The sequence below is a fragment of the Pseudophryne corroboree genome, chromosome 8 (genome assembly GCF_028390025.1).
Source record: "Pseudophryne corroboree isolate aPseCor3 chromosome 8, aPseCor3.hap2, whole genome shotgun sequence".
NCBI classification, from domain to species: Eukaryota; Metazoa; Chordata; class Amphibia; order Anura; family Myobatrachidae; genus Pseudophryne; species Pseudophryne corroboree.
Window position 1 is genome coordinate 35,819,383 of NC_086451.1, and position 8,023 is coordinate 35,827,405.

Sequence of the window (8,023 nt, forward strand, 5' to 3'; positions counted from 1 at the left end):
AGCTGTCCTTGCAATATATATTTTTAATGCTCTGACAACGTCCAGTAACTTGGAGTCCTCCAAGTCACTTGTAGCCGCAGGCACTACAATAGGCTGGTTCAGATGAAATGCTGACACCACCTTAGGGAGAAAATGCGGACGAGTCCGCAGTTCTGCCCTGTCCGAATGGAAAATCAGATATGGGCTTTTGTAAGATAAAGCTGCCAGTTCTGACACTCTCCTGGCCGAAGCCAGGGCTAGTAACATGGTCACTTTCCATGTGAGATATTTTAAATCCACCTTTTTTAGTGGTTCAAACCAATGAGATTTTAGAAATTCCAAAACCACATTGAGATCCCACGGTGCCACTGGAGGCACCACAGGAGGCTGTATATGCAGCACTCCCTTAACAAAAGTCTGGACTTCAGGAACTGAAGCCAATTCTTTTTGAAAGAAAATCGACAGGGCCGAAATTTGAACCTTAATAGATCCCAATTTGAGACCCATAGACAATCCTGATTGCAGGAAATGTAGGAATCGACCCAGTTGAAATTCCTCCGTCGGAGCACTCCGATCCTCGCACCACGCAACATATCTTCGCCAAATGCGGTGATAGTGTTGCACGGTTACTTCCTTCCTTGCTTTAATCAAAGTAGGAATGACTTCTTCCGGCATGCCTTTTTCCTTTAGGATCCGGCGTTCAACCGCCATGCCGTCAAACGCAGCCGCGGTAAGTCTTGAAACAGACAGGGACCCTGCTGAAGCAAGTCCCTCCTTAGAGGTAGAGGCCACGGATCTTCCGTGATCATCTCTTGAAGTTCCGGGTACCAAGTCCTTCTTGGCCAATCCGGAACCACTAGTATCGTTCTTACGCCTCTTTGCCGTATAATTCTCAATACTTTTGGTATGAGAGGCAGAGGAGGAAACACATACACCGACTGGTACACCCAAGGCGTTACCAGCGCGTCCACAGCTATTGCCTGCGGATCTCTTGACCTGGCGCAATACCTGTCCAGTTTTTTGTTGAGGCGAGACGCCATCATGTCCACCATTGGTCTTTCCCAACGGGTTACCAGCATGTGGAAGACTTCCGGATGAAGTCCCCACTCTCCCGGGTGAAGGTCGTGTCTGCTGAGGAAGTCTGCTTCCCAGTTGTCCACTCCCGGGATGAACACTGCTGACAGTGCTATCACATGATTCTCTGCCCAGCGAAGAATCCTTGCAGCTTCTGCCATTGCACTCCTGCTTCTTGTGCCGCCCTGTCTGTTTACATGGGCGACTGCCGTGATGTTGTCCGACTGGATCAACACCGGTTTTCCTTGAAGCAGAGGTTCTGCCTGGCTTAGAGCATTGTAGATTGCTCTTAGTTCCAGAATGTTTATGTGAAGAGACGTTTCCAGGCTCGTCCACACTCCCTGGAAGTTTCTTCCTTGTGTGACTGCTCCCCAGCCTCTCAGGCTGGCGTCCGTGGTCACCAGGATCCAATCCTGTATGCCGAATCTGCGGCCCTCCAATAGATGAGCACTCTGCAACCACCACAGAAGAGATACCCTTGTCCTTGGAGACAGGGTTATCCGCTGGTGCATCTGAAGATGCGACCCTGACCATTTGTCCAACAGATCCCTCTGGAAAATTCGTGCATGGAATCTGCCGAATGGAATTGCTTCGTAAGAAGCCACCATTTTTCCCAGGACTCTTGTGCATTGATGTACAGACACCTTTCCTGGTTTTAGGAGGTTCCTGACAAGCTCGGATAACTCCTTGGCTTTTTCCACCGGGAGAAAAACCTTTTTCTGAACCGTGTCCAGAATCATCCCTAGGAACAGCAGACGAGTTGTCGGCATTAACTGGGATTTTGGAATATTCAGAATCCAGCCGTGCTGTTTTAGCACTTCTTGAGACAGTGCTAATCCCATCTCTAGCTGTTCTCTGGACCTTGCCCTTATTAGGAGATCGTCCAAGTATGGGATAATTAATACGCCTTTTCTTCGAAGAAGAATCATCATCTCGGCCATTACCTTTGTAAAGACCCGAGGTGCCGTGGACAATCCGAACGGCAGCGTCTGAAACTGATAGTGACAGTTTTGTACAACGAACCTGAGGTACCCCTGGTGTGAGGGGTAAATTGGAACGTGGAGGTACGCATCCTTGATGTCCAAGGACACCATAAAGTCCCCTTCTTCCAGGTTCGCTATCACTGCTCTGAGTGACTCCATTTTGAACTTGAACTTCTTTATGTACAGGTTCAAGGACTTCAGATTTAGAATAGGTCTTACCGAGCCGTCCGGCTTCGGTACCACAAATAGAGTGGAATAATACCCCTTTCCCTGTTGTAGAAGAGGTACCTTGACTATCACCTGCTGAGAGTACAGCTTGTGAATGGCTTCCAAAACCGTCTCCCTTTCGGAGGGGGACGTTGGTAAAGCAGACTTCAGGAAACGGCGAGGCGGATCTGTCTCTAGTTCCAACCTGTACCCCTGAGATATTATCTGCAGGATCCAGGGATCTACCTGCGAGTGAGCCCACTGCGCGCTGAAATTCTTGAGACGACCGCCCACCGCCCCCGAGTCCGCTTGAGAAGCCCCAGCGTCATGCTGAGGCTTTTGTAGAAGCGGGGGAGGGCTTCTGTTCCTGGGAAGGAGCTGCCTGTTGGTGTCTCTTCCCCCTTCCTCTGCCTCGTGGCAGATATGAATATCCCTTTGCTCTCTTGTTTTTAAAGGAACGAAAGGGCTGCGGTTGAAAAGTCGGTGTCTTTTTCTGTTGGGGAGTAGCTTGAGGTAAAAAGGTGGATTTCCCGGCTGTAGCCGTGGCCACCAAATCTGATAGACCGACTCCAAATAACTCCTCCCCTTTATACGGCAAAACTTCCATATGCCGTTTTGAGTCCGCATCGCCTGACCACTGTCGCGTCCATAAACTTCTTCTGGCCGAAATGGACATAGCACTTACCCGTGATGCCAGTGTGCAGATATCCCTCTGTGCATCACGCATATAAAGAAATGCATCCTTTATTTGCTCTAAAGACAGTAAAACATTGTCCCTATCCAGGGTATCAATATTTTCAATCAGGGACTCTGACCAAGCTACTCCAGCACTGCACATCCAGGCTGTCGCTATAGCTGGTCGTAGTATAACACCTGTATGTGTGTATATACTTTTTTGGATATTTTCCATCCTCCTATCTGCTGGATCTTTAAGTGCGGCCGTCTCAGGAGAGGGTAACGCCACTTGTTTAGATAAGCGTGTGAGCGCCTTGTCCACCCTAGGAGGTGTTTCCCAGCGCGCCCTAACCTCTGGCGGGAAAGGGTATAAAGCCAATAACTTCTTTGAAATTAGCATCTTTTTATCGGGGGCAACCCACGCTTCATCACATACATCATTTAGTTCTTCTGATTCAGGAAAAACTATAGGTAGTTTTTTCACACCCCACATAATACCCTGTTTAGTGGTACCTGTAGTATCAGCTAAATGTAACGCCTCCTTCATTGCCAAAATCATATAACGTGTGGCCCTACTGGAAAATACGGTTGATTCGTCACCGTCGCCACTGGAATCAGTGCCTGTGTCTGGGTCTGTGTCGACCGACTGAGGCAAAGGGCGTTTTACAGCCCCTGACGGTGTTTGAGGCGCCTGGACAGGCACTAACTGATTGTCCGGCCGTCTCATGTCGTCAAACGACTGCTTTAGCGTGTTGACACTATCCCGTAATTCCATAAATAAAGGCATCCATTCTGGTGTCGACCCCCTAGGAGGTGACATCCCCATATTTGGCAATTGCTCCGCCTCCACACCAATATCGTCCTCATACATGTCGACACACACGTACCGACACACAGCAGACACACAGGGAATGCTCTTAACGAAGACAGGACCCCACTAGCCCTTTGGGGAGACAGAGGGAGAGTTTGCCAGCACACACCAAAAGCGCTATATATGACAGGGATAGCCTTATAATAAGTGCTCCCTGTATAGCTGCTTTTATAATATAATTTTTGCCACTATTTTGCCCCCCCTCTCTTGTTTTACCCTGTTTCTGTAGTGCAGTGCAGGGGAGAGACCTGGGAGCCGTCCTGACCAGCGGAGCTGTGTAAGGAAAATGGCGCTGTGTGCTGAGGAGATAGGCCCCGCCCCTTTTTCGGCGGGCTCGTCTCCCGCTCTTTAGTGTATTCTGGCAGGGGTTAAATATCTCCATATAGCCCCCGGAGGCTATATGTGAGGTATTTTTTAGCCAAATAGGTTTTCATTTGCCTCCCAGGGCGCTCCCCTCCCAGCGCCCTGCACCCTCAGTGACTGCCGTGTGAAGTGTGCTGAGAGGAAAATGGCGCACAGCTGCAGTGCTGTGCGCTACCTTTAGAAGACTGAGGAGTCTTCTGCCGCCGATTCTGGACCTCTTCATGTTTCAGCATCTGCAAGGGGACCGGCGGCGAGGCTCCGGTGACCATCCAGGCTGTACCTGTGATCGTCCCTCTGGAGCTGATGTCCAGTAGCCAAGAAGCCAATCCATCCTGCACGCAGGTGAGTTCACTTCTTCTCCCCTAAGTCCCTCGTTGCAGTGATCCTGTTGCCAGCAGGACTCACTGTAAAATAAAAAACCTAAGCTAAACTTTCTCTAAGCAGCTCTTTAGGAGAGCCACCTAGATTGCACCCTTCTCGGCCGGGCACAAAAATCTAACTGAGGCTTGGAGGAGGGTCATAGGGGGAGGAGCCAGTGCACACCACCTGATCGGAAAGCTTTACTTTTTGTGCCCTGTCTCCTGCGGAGCCGCTATCCCCCATGGTCCTTTCAGGAACCCCAGCATCCACTAGGACGATAGAGAAAAGCTCCTAACTGCCATGTTACAGGCTGTGTTTGAAACATGACAATTGGGAGCTGATTGGTTGGTGTTTTATCACCGTGCAATTTACCACTCTCCAAGGCTTGATAAATCTGGGCCTAAGTGTACGGACTGGGGAGGGCCGGGGGAGGAAGGGGGGGGCAGCACAACAGCGAGGTTGCTTACCGCTCTGCGTAGGGTGTACATGCTCCGTAACATCTGCGCGCACATAGCAGGGGCACATCCCGAGCATCAGCCACCCTTAGGTGCACTGTATACATTTACTTATCAGATTGCTTAGGTTTACACTTGACCTGCTGGAAGTGTATCCTTGTGTCCAGCGTTCTCTATGCTGCCTGTAACGGCTGGGGTAGTGGTTACTGGGCCGTGGTAGTCCCAGATTGAGTAGCAATAGGACTCGAACATCACTGTGATTTTTAAAACGCAGCCCTTGAAATAACAATTGTTATTGCCACAAAACGCGTAGAGCTTCTGGTCTCCCTTTATAAGGAAATCTTTACATGAAACCTCCTCCCCTAGATCATCCTGTGCTATAAATAAAGCGCAGCACATTATGGGGAATCCGCACCAGGTGATATCAGGCGCTGCACATGGGGAATCCGCAACAGGCAATGTCAGGCGCTGCACATGGGGAATCCGCACCAAGCGATGTTAGGCGTTGCACATGGGGAATCCGCACCAGGCGATGTCAGGTGCTGTACATGGGGAATCCGCACCAGGCGATGTCAGGTGTGGCACATGGGGAATCCGCACCAGGCGATGTCAGGTGTGGCACATGGGGAATCCGCACCAGGCGATGTCAGGTGCTGCACATGGGGAATCCGAACCAGGCGATGTCAGGTGTGGCACATGGGGAATCTGCACCAGGCGATGTCAGGTGTGGCACATGGGGAATCCGCACCAGGCGATGTCAGGTGTTGCACATGGGGAATCCGCACCAGGCGATGTCAGGTGTTGCACATGGGGAATCTGCACCAGGCGATGTCAGGTGCTGCACATGGGGAATCCGCACCAGGCGATGTCAGGTGCTGCACATGGGGAATCCGCACCAGGCGATGTCAGGCGTTGCACATGGGGAATCCGCACCAGGCGATGTCAGGTGCTGCACATGGGGAATCCGCACCAGGCGATGTCAGGTGCTGCACATGGGGAATCCGCACCAGGCGATGTCAGGTGCTGCACATGGGGAATCTGCACCAGGCGATGTCAGGTGCTGCACATGGGGAATCCGCACCAGGCAATGTCAGGTGCTGCACATGGGGAATCCGCACCAGGCGATGTCGGGTGCTGCACATGGGGAATCCGCACCAGGCAATGTCGGGTGCTGCACATGGGGAATCCGCACCAGGCGATGTCAGGCATTGCACGAAAAGATCGGGGGAAAACATCTGGGATGAACTTTTAAACTCAGCATGACTGTAACACAGAATGTTATACGAGGGAGCCGTACAGAACCAGACACATGCTCCAGCTATGGAGAGAGACTGCTGTCCCCATAGGTGGTCTCCAGAGCAGATGTTCCCCAGCAGTAAACGTAGAAGCGCATCAGATAGGGCCGAAGCCACCTTTAAGCTTAGATGGGGGAATATACATTATGGACAGTATATAAAATAAGATAAGTGAGATCCCGTTTATCGCGCCTGTCATATTAGAAAACGTGAATTATTATGCAGTGTGACAGGACATCTGACTGTTATAACCCCTCACACAGTTTTATTAAGACGGTTCTATCTACCTCACTGTGGGGTCTATTTACTAAGCCTTGGATGGATATAAAGTCGACGGAGATAAAGTACCAGCCAATCAGATCCTGTCATTTTTCAAACACAGCCTGTGACATGACAGTTAGGAGCTGATTGGCTGCTACTTTATCTCCATCCAAGGCTTAGTAAATAGACCCCACAGCGATGTAGATAGAACCGTCTTAATAAAACTGTGTGAGGGGTTACAATAGTGAGATGTCCTGTCACACTGCATAATAATTCACGGTTTGGTGTGTCCACAAATTAAAGAGAGATGACATTACCTATATCCTAACATATAATGTCCAGGGAGAATTTGCTGGCAGACATCGCCATTATCCAGCAAGGACATGGGGAATTTTTTGTTTTTAAGAAACTAGGGGGGGTATTCAATTGTTTGAAAAGTCAGTTGGGTGTCTGTTTTTTTCCTATCTAATAGACAGGAAATAAAACAGACACAACTGACTTTTCAAACAATTGAATATCCCCCCTATGTATGCGCTCTATTAAATAGCATGAGCCTCACACACTGGCAGCACACAAGGGGTTTGTGATGACAGAAATTGTTATTCTGTCTGCAATTCTTATTAGACATTATTTGATACATTGTAATGAACAATGAATACACAATGGATACATACATGCATAGAAGATTAACTGGTGTAATGAGAACTTTACTTGGTGATTCCTAATAAACTGTGGAAGCCTGATTAATAGTCCTATATCCCGAAATAGGGATATGACAATGATATGTAACAAATACCGCACTGAAATAAACCAGATGATTGAACACCGAGGGTGATCAGTTATTTTCCAGGGGTAACTGATCTATTCCAGACGCATTAGACTATACTGAATATATATTATAATCTTGTGTTATTGGCACTAGTTTAGCAGTTATCCCCTATGATCATGGATTATTGATCAGCCACCTATAATACTTGTAATCACTCCCAGGTTATAAGGGAAGTGATTTTTTGATTCATCTGAGTGAATTACCAATATCCAAACATACATCAGAGAATTTACATTTGTGAGACGTCTATTTGTTACTAATATAATCTCGTCACAGTGTCACTATTTGCATTATTTGGTGACATTTGAGTCATTGCAATTAAATTTAGCAGGAGTAGCAATTGGCGCCCTGGCGTGATATCTCCTATATAATAGCCCTATTCTGTGACCTTGTGATTCATTTGCTAACGCTGGGCGGAGTTACAGCACTGGGCGGAGTTAGTCAAATGAGTCAAAGAGATCTGGCCAAATCTACAGGAGACTAGGAGCAGAAGCAGATAGCATGGGCATTGGGCATGGCACAGGCAGGGGTGCAGACCTCCCAGCTTTCTGCAGGAGCTTTCTCCAGGCAGAAGGAGGGACACACACACACTCGGTGAAAAGGGGGCGTCGCTTCACGGGAGGGGCCCCGTTTTCGTCAGTGAGGGAGCGTGCCCAGCGCTCTGTGAGCTG